Source organism: Cryptomeria japonica, chromosome 1, assembly GCF_030272615.1.
Source record: "Cryptomeria japonica chromosome 1, Sugi_1.0, whole genome shotgun sequence".
NCBI lineage: Eukaryota > Viridiplantae > Streptophyta > Pinopsida > Cupressales > Cupressaceae > Cryptomeria > Cryptomeria japonica.
In genome coordinates this window covers 539,672,366-539,688,782 of record NC_081405.1, presented here as the reverse complement: position 1 = coordinate 539,688,782, position 16,417 = coordinate 539,672,366, and positions in this window count along the sequence as shown.

Below are 16,417 nucleotides of genomic sequence, written 5' to 3'. Positions count from 1 at the left end.
GTTGCAGATTTGACATTTACGACAACATTTTGATATTTTCACGTCTGCGTACATTCGGATTGCATTTTTGATTTTTTGCAGTGTCTGTGACATCTGGAATCACGTTTGTGCCTTCGACAATATTTTTATTTTTCCTTTGTAGATTTCAGAAAATGTGTCTGTGTTCCCTATTCGCGTTTGTGTTTAGGAACCGTGTCTGTGTTCAGGAACCGCATCTATGTCATATCCAGCTGCGTCTGCGCATTTATATAGCATTTGTGTTACTTATAACCGCGTCTATGTTTAGTTGTTGCATTTTGACTTCTTTGATTCAGTTTTTTGACATTCGGATTTTAGATCTGGTTTATATTAAGCTAACATCTTCAGATCTAACAAAATTGGTGCAACTTGTTTTGAAAGAAAAATCGTTTTGTTGAAGGCCCCTATTTCACAAAGTCTTTTGGATCTAAAAATTTACCTAACTTGTGTGCTTGCAGGAAGGGGTGATCATTTGAAACAAATCCAAACTACTAACAAATCTTTGTTGCAGGATCTTAGCAAAGGTTTTTGATCTTTCATTGTGTGCCTTGTTTTCATAGATTAGCAAACACTTCAATTGGTGCACTAAAATTGAATCAGTGTCTTTTGTGTTTTGGGCAATAGGCTCTTTTTGTTTCATCTTTAGAGGGCCTATCTCCCTATGTGGTCATTAAGGCTACTAGTGAGGAGAGAACGACCCAAGTGGTAGCGAGGAAAACTCACCTCTTCCAAACCACTATAAACAATTGTATTCATGGTGAAAACTATGAATAACGTGTGTTGATTAGTTCATACTGATATTATGTCTCCCCATAAACCTGTTTGATCAAATTTATTTGATCATTTGTAGGGCATAACCCCTACTGGCTGGGAGCCTTCTGTATTTATAGAGCTGAAAGTGCCACATGTATGGCCACATGAGTGGATGCCCTTACTAGCACCTTTTTGTTTTAGAAGCCAAAATCCTTCTAGTTGTTGGGACAGGAGGTCGGACCTCTGGAGCAGCCCACACACATACGGTTCTTAGTAGAGATACAAAGTTCACCACGAGGAGTTTTTGTGGGGATTCATGCTTGGCTGCCTCGAGAAGTGAGTGCCGATGGTGGAGCCAGTGGGGTCAAACATCTAAGTATCCACTCTGAATAGCGTAGCCTCATGTGGGAATCAACAACTATTGTCTTGGCCAACCATAAGAATTGTGCTTGTCTTATTTTGAACAATCAAACATTCAATACCAAACATTAAAATATTGTGTCTTTTGTGTCTTCAAGTGTATGCAAAACATTTTTACATCAAACAACACACTTTTCTTTGAGTCATTTTGAGTCTAAACACTTGCAAACATTGAATCCTCATCAATATTGTGTCCTCTTATCACAAAAAAATAGTCAAAAATTTAGATTCGGTCACAACAAGTCACTTCACAGATTGGAAAAATTCCACAAAGTTTTCAGAAACACGTTTGTGTTTGACAGAACCACGTCTGTCTCATCTAAACGCGTCTATGAAGGGTAGAAACACGTCTATGTCTTTTGAGAAACATTGCATTTATAAAATCTCAGAAGCGCGTCTGTGAAGTATACATGCACATCTGTGTTCAGAATTGAAAACTTTCATAATCCAGCAAACAAGAAACAGTCAGTTTCAGACTTATTGAGCTTCCTAGGTATCTCTCTGGGTTTTCATCTAGAATTCAACTTATCTTTGGGTCTCTCAAAGTCCATCATTGCTTTACACCTTACATTACATTCACATTTGTCTAAAATTGAGTCAAAAGGTCACTTGCTTGTTCTTATCATACTTTGTCAACAAATTACATACAACAACATTTTACTAAGTGGTCCCTCATCAAGGTCTATCACCTTTGGGTCTCATTTGGTCTTACTTAGAGTCAAGGTCAACTTACCTCATCAAGAGAAACTATCATCTCTTTGGAAGCCACACCTACTCTACTACATACATACTTGGTCTTACACTTTAGACATTGCAAGTAAACCTCAGATTCATTTACATTCCATCCAAACTCTTGGTCTTCCATACTCTTTCCATTTTCATCTAGTCTCACACATCTTGGTCAATACCTAGTTCATGGTTGAAACCCATTCCCAAAAATCTAGGAGAGAAACTAAAGAGGCTCAAGAGTCCACAAACATGAATTCCTATGAGTTTGACAATGATATCTTTTTCAATTTTGATCATACTACATTACCTGACATGAATGCCTATAGAAACATTCCAAATGTTGAAAACATGGACACTACAAACAACAATGATAATGTAGCATCGTAAAATTGTGACACTTGCAATTTCGACTGCATTTGGGTCTTCACGATGGCGGTGCAATGTTGAACCTGAATGGAGACCCCGAAACCTGTTTACGACATCAAAAACTGCATCTTTCTGCACCTTGGCCTGGTCCTCCTTGCACCCTGCTGTCTCGGGAGGTGGGACCATGGCGCCCAGCACTCTGGTCCTTCAGGACCATGGCGCCTAGCGCCCTAGTCCCTCAAGACCATGGTGCCCAACGCCCTAGTCCTTGGCCCTATTTTGGGCCCGGTCTCTTGTTGGGCATCGGGTCTTCAAGTTTGCAATTTGGAAAATAATGCTCCTAGGTCGGCCTAAGGTCAGAAAAATCAATCTCCTAACCCTAATTGACAAGTATATAAACTACATTTCCCCTCCCAGAAAAGAAGGGGAAAGACATATGTGTGCAAGAGGCGGACGCGATAGGCAAACATTCAAACATTCAAGCATTCAAGCATTCCTTCAAGCAATTGAGCATTCTAAGTCTCCATTCAAGGCTAGGTGTTGCATTCAAGACAAGGATTCAACCATTGAAGAGGAGATCACCTACAACATACAACATACCACATCATTACACCTTCGCATGTAAGAATACAAAAATTCTTACAACAGGGTATCAATACTTGATTACATTACAAACATTTACATTTACAACATTCTCATTTCTTGGTTAATTCCAAAACCGGGGTTTGACCTGAAGGTAAACCCCTAATCCCTAACCCCCCAATCATCCTCTCTTTTCTGTGTGTAGGTTGCAGGTACGCGGCTGTAATTGAAGATCTGGAATCCTTGTGTAGAGACGAATAGATCCCCCTTCGTTTCACGGATTTTTTGGAGGACCGTGTGCACTCCGGGCGCCATCGTTCCATCAACTTTCGCTCAAACTTGCAGGACAACATCATCTCAACATTTTACTGCTAATTTCAGGTCTGTAGCTTCATCCCGTGTCCCTATCTCCATCTACAAGCTAATCTTTCTTACTTTACATACACTCCTAGTTCAATCCTTCTATCTACATTCTTTACAAAAGAGGGTATCCTTGCTGTCTCAACCCTTGAAACTCATTTAGAATTCAATCTTGCATTGTGTGGGATTGGATCTTGTGAGTTTCAACCCCTCTTTTGAATGTAAAGTCTCTCCTAAGTGAAAACCGTCAACCCTAGTGACCTCCTTTCTCTCTCCTTGGAGTGGGGGAACACCCGGGGTTTGATTTTCTGCTTTACATTTTGGTGAACCCGACATGAACATCCTAATTCTGATTATTCATGGTTAGATCTGAAAAATTTGCTTCCTTAATTACATTTCCATGTTTGATCTTTTGCAAATTTTAGAGGTTAATTGCATAAAAAACCCTAAATTCTCTTTTTAGTAATTGAGTTTGTGAAATGTTTAATTGTTAATGCTTGTTTCAGATCTACCCTTCTATTGCAAATTGTTAAATCATATTTGTGCTTTAATTCTGAAAATTAAGTGGTTAAGTGTCAAAACCCTAATTTTTAAAACCCTCTTGATTCAACCTTTGACTGATGATTTCACTGATCAAAACACCTCCAAATTGGCTGTAACTTTGGATTCTGCAACAAAATCATAATATCTCTCATCCCTAAAAATTTCGAAAAAAGTTGTGAGGACCATGTGCACTCCGAGCGCCATCGTCCCTAACATTTTTTCTAAAATTTCGGGAGCTAGATCTTACTGTATTTTTCTGCTAGAATCCAGAATCTTGGCTGATTTCATCAATTCTAACACTTTCAAAATTAAAGTCAAAGTTGGTCTAGTGATTGCTTGGATTAAGGCTTATAATCATTCAAAAATTGTTGAAATTGAAATTTTGTGTTAAAATTGTATTTCTTACTATCCTAAATCTGAAAAGTGTGTTGGCATTCATTCGAAGTTTCAGTGCTTTATTCAAATTTCTGCAATTTGTGACTTTTGAAATTAAGTGTTTAATTGCAACAACTTTGATTTCTGCTTTCAAAATTGAATTTTGCATGAAATTGAGTCAACTTTTAAATTTCAAAGCTTGCATTGCTTTTAGTATTCCCTCTAAAATCATAAAATTCAAAATTTCAGTTTCCCTCTCTTTTTCATAAGTCAAATTTTGCATTTTTCAACAATCTTGGTAGGGTTCAATTTTGAGATTGCAACTTAAATTTGGCCTATCTACAGATCGTAAAATCACTCAATTTTTTCAGATTAGCTTTAAAATCATCATAACTTTCATCCCTGAAAATTTCAAAAAAAGTTGCGAGGACCGTGTGCACTCCGTTCGCCACGGTCCTCGACATTTTTTCTGAAACTTTGGGAGATTGTCATGATTGCATTTAACAGCTTAAATCTAGGAGATTGGCTGATTTTATTGAAATTTGCTACCTCTAAATTTGAAAATAAATTCAAAATTCAAGATTTCAATTTTCAAGATAACAATTAAAATTAAGTGCTACCCCCTTGGCCCTAATTTTCAATTGTGCCTACCTTTCTTGGAAGTTGTGTTTCCTTCTTCTTTCACAAAGTTCAAATTGGATAATCATTATCTCATTGTTCAATTTTGCCAACTTTATTTTCAAAATTCAAAATCTTCTCTTCCTCTCTCTAGTGCATGAGTTTTACAACGATAAGCCCTACTTACACTATTCCCGTTAGACGAAGCCTTAGAATTAAGTCTTTCCAAGGTTTAATTACCGAGGTGATGGAACCTAATTTGAATGGCCTTTTTAACGAGGACATGGGTAATTCCTCTAATCCTCTTAATGATGAAGAATCTCTCCATGATGTTTCTGTAGAACAACTTTCAAAATTGGATAACCAATTTGATTATTTTCAGCAATGGATGTCTCAAGAATACCCCGATAGTCAAGCTCTTTCATTAATTGAGGGTCTAAAACGTATGGTTCAAAGTGATAAGAATGGAATTGATATTTTGCGTAGTATTGCACACATTGTGGATTCAAATGTGATGCCTATGAAGAGTTGTGTCGAAACTTTAGGTTATACACAACCTCCTACTCAAGTCAATCATTCTACCCCTTTGACAACTTCTATTGCTAGTATACCTACTTTTACATCAAACATAATGACTACTTCAATACAAAACATTCCACCTATAATCACCAGTCATGGGGGAAATCCCTCTTCTTCAATCAACCCTCTTCCTTCATTCAATCTGACTTCCTCATTCATTCCTTCAATGAGTGTCCCTATTGCATCTCCACAAATGAACATGACGCAAGGGGGCAATTCATTTAACCATTCCATTCCTCCTTGTAGTGTTCCTTCTTTCCAATCATCTCCTATGACTAACCATCATAGTGTCAAGCCACCTTACTCTCAATCAATACCTTCTTTCAATAACATAATACCTCCATCACAATCTAACATGTCTAATATGAACTCTTCGACTAAAGCAACCATTAACAATCTTGCACAAACTGTCTCTTCTTTACAGCAACAAATTGCCTCTATGAATCAATCTAAGTTTAGTGCGCCCACATTTGATGTTGTGAGCCCACTTTCTCTTGACATTGTTCGAGCTATCCCCCCTAAGCATGTTGAAGTCCCGCAGTTGGAGCTTTATAATGGTAAAGGTGATCCTCTAGCACATGTTAAGACCTTTCAAACAATATGTACCGATTTTGCTCATGACCAAAGGTTGCTTGCAAAACTGTTTACTAGAACATTAAGAGATAAGGCTCTACAATGGTATTGCTCATTGCCTTCCTATTCTATTACTTCTTTCCAACAACTTGCAAATGCTTTTATTCAACAATTTCAAAACAATATAAGTCCTAAAGTTACTTTGATTGATTTAATGCATTGTAAACAAGGTGTTAAAGAAAAAGTGACTGATTTCATTGGTAGATATAAGCATTTGTGTGCTCAAATTTCTTTTCCAGCACCTGACAATGATATTCAAAGAATTTTTATTTCTAATTTACAAAAAGATATTAGAGAAAAACTTCTGTTTTCTGAGTTTACTTCTTTCCAACAGTTGTGCGCAACTCTTCACAATTATCAACTGACTGTGAGTCAAATGGAACAATCAAATCCTATGGCTCCGAGTGATAAGGGTGATAGTAGTCAACAACCATTTGGGAAGTTTAAACCAAACAAAGAGTTCATTAAGTTCAATGAAAACATCACCAACAACAATGTGAATGCAGCATCAGGTGTGCCTCCTATTTCTAAGTTTTTCAAGAAAGAAAGAAAGTTTACTCCTTTGAATGAATCATTGCATAGTATTATGAATAAGTTATTGGAACAAAATGTGCTTACTCTCCCTCCTATAAAGCAAATAGATCCTGCAAAGATTAATTCACCCTATTTTGATAACAAATCTTTTTGTCAATTTCATCGTCAACCTGGGCATGATACTGAAAAATGTTTTGCTTTAAAGGGTAAAATTCAAGATTTGATTGATAATAATACTATCTCTGTTTCAGGTGTGAATGATAAAGGCAACACATATGTAGCTCTTCCTAACCAAAATCTTAAGATTTTTACTGATCCATTACCTTCTCATACCTCTAATGTGATTAAGACTAATGATTCCTCTTTCTCACCCGATGGTCTTGTGTCTATGACTCCGAATGTGATTAACTTTGTAGAGCAGCAAAAAATCCCTAAAGAACCTTCCATCACATTTGATTCCAGTGAAACTATCAGGGCACCTGATGGTCCTTTATATATAGTTGCAAAAGTCAAGAATACACCTTGCCGTGGAGTGCTTATTGATCCTTCTTGTATGGTTAATGTCATTATTGAAGAATTTCTTTTTACTTTGCAATTGAATCAAGTGATCTATGACAAAACAAATGTGGTTGTGAAATTATTTGATGCATTTTCTTCTCTTGCAATTGGTTCTATTACATTACCTATTGAGGTCCATAACAAATCCCTTGATGTGAGCTTTGCTATTATTCCATCATCCGAACAATTTCGTGTGAAGCTAGGCTATCCTTGGCTATCTTCCATGAAAGCTATTGCTTCTCCTATTCACAAGTGTTTGAAATTTCCCCATAATGGTGAAGTTGTTATTGTCAATCATAGTCTCTTTAAACCAGCTGAAAGAACTTCTAGTGTTCCTATTGATTATTTTTGGACTAAACAATTTCAATCTCTTCCACCGCGAAGTGATCATCTTTTCAAATCTTATCAAAAGTGGAAAAAAGATATGATCCTATCTCTAAGTGAACCTAGAACACCAAAACTTGATATTCCTATCATTCTTGAGAAGGAAGTTCTTCCTTTGAAAGATAAAACTAATGTCTTCCCTCAAGAAGATTCCCAACCCATCCCTATGGATGTGACTATGTCTATGACTAATAAACTTTCTAAAGGTAGACCTATACCTCCTCGTCATGATGGACTTGGCCTCCTTCCGAAACCAGATATTCCTCCTTTATATGGAGCAGTTCCTCCTCCTTCCTCTTATAGAGAGAAGAGACCTTCCTCTTCTCCTATTATTCAACCTAAGAGACCACAACCTAAACACCCAAGTGATAAGGATGAGAACATTCCTCCTCCTCAATCTTCTCAACTTCCTACTAAGAATAGACGAAATCGTTCTGCGCATGAACCCCAATGAAAACATCATCTTAGAGCTCGTGTAGCTATTTCCCAAACTTTGCAATCCCCAAAAACACCTTTAGCTAGTATTATTCCATTTTCTCCTTAGCCGAAAATTAAGTCAAAACTCCTAAACATAAGATGCATGATGGTTTTGATCCTGTGCGAGTTAAAGATCCTATTTTTATAAATCTTGGTGATGATATAGATGAAAATGTTATTCATGATGAAAATGTTACTTCTCTTTCTTTTGATAGTGAATATGAATATGTTGATGTTGATAACCATTTATCTAACGAATTTTCTAAAGCACTTATCCTAGCTCCTAGACAAGAACAACGTGGCTTGGAACATGAACATAGCCCTTGTTTGGATCTTGTGATAGCTCCATATACTGTGTTGGATGTTCCTCCTCTAGCGTGTTTCCTGCCTTCCCAAAATATTGATTAGCAAGATTGGGGGGTGGATGACGTGCTAGACTAGTTCATTAGCATAGCAGACTCTCTCCTCCTCTCTTGATCTCTTTTGTTACTTCTTCTATGTGTTATTCTCATTCTTCTATTTGTTGTCCTTAGTGTTGTCTACTTGAGGACGATGCAAAGCATTGAGATCTCTTTTGGTCTCTCTCATGTTGACTCAAAAGACACATGTGTTCCCTTCTTCTAGGTGACCTTCCTTGATTGGGGAATGAAGAACAATTATGCATACATACATATGATATACATGAATTATCATACAGCATACTGACCCCAAGGAAAGCGAAGTCACCTCGTGCTTTGTGTTTTGTGTCTATTATCCTTGGGTTTATCTCACACTTGGGGGCTAAATCTTTGTGATAACATGCTCCTTTCCCTTCTCATTTATTATGTGTATCACTACCTTAAAGCAATCACCCCCAATGAGGCGTGTGCAATCGCTTTAACGTAGGGGGCATACACTCCGTTCATATCTCTTCAAGATACTTGAAAATTTCTTGGCAAACTTAGCTTTGGCTTGAAAATTTTTGGTATTTTTCTCGCATGACTCATAGTGAGGGAACCTTACTACTGATAGTCATGGTTCTCCCTCGTGATCTTCCCTTTTACTTTTTCAATCGAAGTCGTAAGATCCTTAGTCCAATGGGGGCTTGGTGTATCTTGCCTCTTTGACGTGGTGAAAGTCTTTCAATGTTGTTTCCTTGTACTTTACCGGAAGTATGGGCGCACGCTTACACTCCTGCTAAAGTGGGGGCTAAATGTAGCGTCGTAAAATTGTGACACTTGGAATTTTGACTACATTTGGGTCTTCACGATGGTGGCACAATGTTGAACCTGAATGGAGACCCCGAAACCTATTTACGACATCAAAAACTGCATCTTTCTGCACCTTGGCCTGGTCCTCCTTGCACCCTGCTGTCCCGGGAGGTGGGACCATGGTGCCCAACACTCTGGTCCTTCAGGACCATGGCACCTATCACCTTGGTCCCTCAGGACCATGGCGCCCAGTGCCCTGGTCCCTGGCCCTATTTTGGGCCCGATCTCTTGTTGGGCATCGGGTCTTCAAGTTTGCAATTTGGAAAATAATGCTCCTAGGTCGGCCTAAGGTCGGAAAAATTAGTCTCCTAACCCTAATTGACAAGTATATAAACTACATTTCCCCTCCCATAAAATAAGGGGAAAGACATATGTGTGCAAGAGGTGGAAGCGATAGGCAAACATTCAAACATTCAAACATTCAAGCATTCAAGCATTCCTTCAAGCAATTGAGCATTCTAAGTCTCCATTCAAGGCTAGGTGTTGCATTCAAGACAAGGATTCAACCATTGAAGAGGAGATCACCTACAACATACAACATACAACATACAACATCATTACACCTTTGCATGTAAGAATACAAACATTCTTACAACAAGGTATCAATACTTGATTACATTACAAACATTTACATTTACAACATTCTCATTTCTTGGTTAATTCCAAAATCGGGGTTTGACTTGAAGGCAAACCCCTAATCCCTAACCCCCCAATTGTCCTCTCTTTTCTGTGTGTAGGTTGCAGGTACGTGACTATAATTGAAGATCTGGAATCCTTGTGCAGAGACGAACAGATCCCCCTTCGTTTCGCAGATTTTTCGGAGGACCATGTGCACTCCGGGCGCCATCATCCCGTCAACTTTCGCTCAGACTTGCAGGACAGCATCATCTTGACATTTTAATACTAATTTTAGGTCCGTAGCTTCATCCTGTGTCCCTATCTCCATCTACAAGCTAATCTTTCTTACTTTACATACACTCCTAGTTCAATCCTTCTATCTACATTCTTTACAAAAGAGGGTATCCTTGCTGTCTCAACCCTTGAAACTCATTTAGAATTTAATCTTGCATTGTGTGGGATTGGATCTTGTGAGTTTCAACCCCTCTTTTGAATGTAAAGTCTCTCCTAAGTGAAAACTGTCAACCCTAGTGACCTCCTTTCTCTCTCCTTAGAGTGGGGGAACACCTGGGGTTCAATTTTCCGCTTTATAGATACACACAATTATAATATTGACAACTTTTCCATACATTCAGCATAAGTGGAAGACACCATTATGGATCCTCGTTTCAATAGATTGGTTGAGGAAATAATGAAGAGAGATAGACAATACTTTTTACAAGTGATGGCACAAAGTGGAGCCAAGATCCCTCATGATTTTGACATGTCTCAAATAATGGAAAATCGACCTTTGCAACAATCTCACCTCAACATGGATCAAAGGAGGCCTAACAGTGGAGGCAATAGAGGACCACATCTTGTGCCTGAATCACCATCATCTTTGTTTAAAAAACTAGAGGTCCCATACACACATGGTCAAGCATATGATACTCACCTTCGCAGACCATTATGGAAGTCTTATGCAGAAAAATATACTCAATCACATACCAATGCTAAGGACCAACCACCAAAGCAATTGGATATCCAAAGGCATGTTCAAAATTTGGACACAAGGAAACTCCGCGTCAAATTTGGGGGCAACACACTAGAACAAACTCATGACATTCCTATAGAGTATGGTATACAAGGACAAAGAAGATATTTTATTCCTCACCATGACTCAATACCAAGTGGTACATATACACAACATCATTATAGACCTCCTCCATATGAACATGTATATGATCAATATCATCCATATATGCATAATGCTCCTCCTCCACCCGGTGGTTTAGGCATGGGACATGGCCCAAGAAGTCAATCTCCACCTAAGAACAATTTGGAACAACAAATCAAGGACTTACAAAAGAAAATGGAGGACATAAATACATCGAAGCCAACTTACACAATGAGAGACATATGTCCCTATCCATTTGACAAAAGCATTCCAATGCCTCCATTTCCTACACACTTTGTGATGCCTAAGTTTGATAAGTATAGAGGAAAAGGGGGTCCTAAGGCACACATAAGACAGTTTTTCATATCTTGCATTGAGGTAGTAGTAGAAGAGACATATTTGATGAGATTATTCCCACAAAGCTTAGGTGATAAAGCTATGGAATGGTTCTCCCAACTCCCACCTGGAATTAAGTCATGGGGTGACTTAGTTGAGGCATTTATACAACATTTCTCATATAACATAGAGACAGACATATCAATCACTACCTTTTGCAACACCAAGCAAAAGGATGGAGAGTCTTTTTCATCATTTTTACAAAGATGGAGAAATCTAGCCAGCAGATGCTCTTGTGAAATTCCACAAAAATAAATGGTAGAGATGTTCACTCAGAATGTTAACAAAGACATTGGTTATGACCTAAGGAAAGCTTGTTTGTCCACCTTCAAGGATGTCATTGAAAAAGCAATAGAGAAGATCCTAATTGAACAAGGAGTCATTAAGATATTCAAGGAAAACAAAGATGACTTTAAAGGAAAATATAAGCCAAGATTTTGGAATAAAAACAAGAACATAGTCAATGATGGTGTTGTTGATGCCAATACAGTACGACCCAAAATCATTTTTTCTAGATCAAGCTCTACAAACAATCAAGTGAATACTCAAACAACTTCAAAGTCATGAAGGAAGTACACTCCATTGGGAGAACCACTTGAGTCCATTTTCAAAAAGCTAGTGGCAAACAAGATAATTGCAATTCCAGATTTGCCTCCATATGAGCCAAAGGTTAAACCAAATTGGTGGAATGATGATGAGTATTGTGAATTTCATAAAAGCAAGGGACATAAAATAGGAAATTGTCACCGACTGAAGAACATCATACAAGATCTCATTGATAGAGGTGACATTGAGATTGAAGGGCATTCATCCAACCAAGAACATGAAATGTTTAAAGAACCATTCCCAAAACATGACAAGGGAAAAGCTAAAGCCACAAATGACCAAACCAACTATACTCGAGCATATTAGAGCTATGATTCAACTATAAATCACATTTCGATGGACAATTATGTCTCTACCATTTTCATCAAGGACAAAATGCTTGAGAATTCTACCCATAGACCTAAGATTGTCCTAAAAGGCATTGGATCTTCTTCCAAACCTACCTCTGAATGTAATTTTACAACTCACTGAGGTAAATTCACTTTGCAAGGTGCTCCAGCTAAAAACACTACTTCCTCATCAACCAAACCTGAGTATGACCTTGTAGAATAGTTTTGGAAGACACCCACACTTATCTCAATCCTTGAGCTCTTACGCATATCCCCTGCACATAAAGCTATTCTTGACAAAATATTGAGAGACACTACTGTCCCTACTGATCTGAATGTGGACTAGTTTCAAGCCATGGTGGGATATCTTTCCATTCCACACTCCCTTACATTCATAGAAGCCGATGACGCCTTTGTAAGTCAGCCACATAATGTACCGTTACACATTGAAGCCTTCATACACAAACATCGAATAAAATGAGTCCTGATAGATGGAGGAGAAGGTCTAAACATTTGTACATTGAGCACTATTAAACAATTGGGATATTCAGATAAAGTTGTGAATTCTACAAACAAAATTACCATCAAGGCATATGATGATGAAGAGCGTTCATCCAAAGGCACAATCACCTTGCCTCTTAGAATTGAGCCTATTACAAAGGATGTGGTTTGTCAAGTCTTAGACCTAGATCTCACATACAATATATTACTAGGACGTCCTTGGATTCATGAAATGAGGGCAGTCCCATCTACATATCACCAATGCATTAAGTTTCCTCACAATGGAGTTGAAATAATAGTTAATGGTGATCCTAATCCATTCATATACTGCAATAACTTGAGACCAAAAACTAAGACGATCATTCCAAGTAATAGGGAAGTTGTTCCTTTTGCTGCATACATTGATCCTGAATCATTAAAACCTTCAACATCAAAACAACGTGAGCTTAAAGGGAAATTCCAAGATAAGGACATGGGTGAATACACTTTGAATTAAACCATGTGCTTGCAACAAGTTATGAGTTCACCAAAAGAATATGGAAGACCGCATCCTAATAAGCAGGTATCTATCATTATACTCAAATGGGACCCTACTATCTTTTAAAGATGGGGTGAACTGGAAGAAGAAGACTTACACAAAATGCTTTACAAAGACCCTGAAAATGATACACAAGATCACATCAGCATACCATGTGAGAAATATGGCAAAGGGTTCAAGATCCTACAAAAAATTGGGTATGATGGAAAAAGTCCTCTTGGCTTGAGAAAGGAAGGCATCATTTAACCTTTACAACCTGAATTGCCATTCAAAAAGGAATGCCCGAAAGGACTTGGTTTCATGACTTCCAAGGTAAACACTCAAAAGACAGGAGAAGCATTACAAATCAAAGTTGCCAAAATTCAACAAGAGAATCGCTATTCCACAGACTCCAATGAATGGGAATGGGATTTAGACAAATCCTCCAGTAACTATGAACTCACCGAGACATTCAGAGAACCAGGTGAACCCACAAAAGAAGAGGAATTTTATAGAAAATTCAAAGTTGGTCAAGAAACAATCCCTGAGGATCCCACACAGTCCTTGCCTCTAGGTTCTAGGTCGAAATCACGAAGAGTGAGAACACCTATCCTGAAATGCGCTACTAGTGATGACAATTTGGATTCATTCACGATCGAGACAAATGAGGAGAGTGCCAATGATGACCTTGATAACTACCTCGGCATCCCTGAGTATAATTGCATCTTCACCCTTAGCCCCACTAACTTTGAAGACATCAAAGGCCTTCCCCTTGTTCACCACCAACTTATTGACTGGGACCATGAAGGACCTGCACAGTTCGACACATTCTAAAATGATGAAGCCATTATTGACTATCTAGGCATACGAGATGATCTTCCCCCTAGGGACCATAAAGCAGGATATACTATAGAACTCAACAACGTGGCATATTTTGGTGAGGGTGTCGGGTTTTCCAGTCGCAAAAATATAAAAATAAAAACAAATCAAGGGTCTTATGGTGAAAACCATGTTGTGGTGCTGTCTGACCCCAAAAAGGTAAAAAGAAAGGACGTATCTAAGGGAGAAAACCTCTCTGAGGCACCCGAGGATGGAAGACTCGACATTCTCCCAACATTATATGAGGAAAAAACATCTATGTTGGTAGAGGAGACCATCAAAACAAACATTGGTATAGAAGAAAGTCGACATAAAATATTCCTGGCTCAATCTTTGATAGAGACAGCAAGATCAAAGTTCATATGTTTCTTCACAGAGCGACAAATCAATTTTGCATGGTCATATGCTGATATGCCTAGATTGGATCTAGATTTCGTAATGCATCATTTGACAATTAAATCGGGGGCAAAACCAGTGAAACAAAAATTAAGAAAGATGCATCCACAAGTGGCATTATTAGTCAAAGCAGAGCATGAAAAATTATTGGATGTCAGATTCATACGCCCAATTAATTATCCTGAATGGATCTCCAACTTAGTGCTTGTCAGTAAACGAGATCGTAGCATCAAAGTATGTACAGATTTTAGAGACATCAACAAAGCTTGTCCTAAGGATGACTTTCCATTACCAAACATTGATTTGATTGTAGATCTCACATCAGGTCATACGATGTTATCTTTGATGGATGGATTCTTTGGTTATAATCAAATAAAAATCACATCCGAGGATCAACACAAAACAACATTCACTTGTCCTTGGGGAACTTTCTGCTGGAATGTCATGCCCTTTGGGCTAAAAAATGTAGGTGCTACATATCAAAGAGCCATGACTACTATCTTTCATGATCTCATGCATGTTACTGTGGAAGATTATGTTGATGACCTCTTGGGAAAATCAATAGACAAAGATACACATTTGGACATACTTTCAGTCATTTTTGATCGATTGGAAAAATATAAAGTGAGATTAAACCCCAAGAAATGTGTCTTTGGAGTAACCTTCGAGAAGCTTCTGGGATTCATTTTCTCAAAAAGAGGAATTGAAGCCGATCAAGCAAAAGTCAAGGCCATCCTAGAGATGCAACCACCAAGAAATATCAGTCAACTTTGATCTTTGCAAGGGAGATTCCAGTCCATATGAAGATTCATAGCACAATTTGCAGATAAATGTAATCCTTTTTAGCACTTGCTACACAAAAACATCAAATTCAAATGGGAAGATAATTGTCAACAAGCTTTCCAAATACTCAAAGATTATCTTCTGAATCCGCCAGTTTTGATGCCACCAGTTCCAGATCAACCTCTATTACTATACATATCAGCTACTTCAACATCACTGGGGGCACTCTTAGCACAGCAGGTGGCTGAGGGCAAAGAAAAGGCAGTATATTATATCAGTCGTACATTGGTGGGATATGAGCTAAACTACACACCAATTGAGTGTGTGTGTCTTGCTGTGGTCTTTGCTTCATAGAAATTATGACATTACATGCTAACTCATAAAACTAAGTTGGTCGCAAGGATCGATCCATTGAAATACCTTCTCAATAAAGCAACACTTACTGGTCGACTAGCCAAATGGGTGATGCTCCTGAGTGAATTTGACATTGAATATGTGGACAGAAAAGCAATAAAAGGACAAGCTATCACATATCAGTTAGCAGATGCTCCCATGATAGATGATGTTCCTCTAACTTCAAAATTTCCAGATGAATTCATCTTGACAATATCACACACAAAGCCTTGGCAGCTATACTTTGACGACTCAGACACACAGCATGGGGAAGGAGCTAGCATCCTCTTCTTAACTCCTTATGGGGATTCCATACCAAAATCATATCGATTATCATTTCCCTACACTAATAACATAGCAGAATACAAGGCATTAACAACTGAATTATGGATTGGAATTCAGTGGAAGATCCAGGAACTTCATGTTTTTGGGGACTCTCAACTTGTAATTCGTCAAGCAACTGATGACTACCAAACAAAGGATGAGAAATTAATGCCTTACAAAATAATGGTGGATTACCTGAAACAACATTTCATGAAGTTGGACTTTGAGTAGATACCAAGAGAGCATAATCGAGCTGCGAATTCCATGGCTACAATTGCTTCACTAATCGATCTACCACAAAATGAGACCCGCTATGAGTTCTTGGTGGATAACCTTTTGG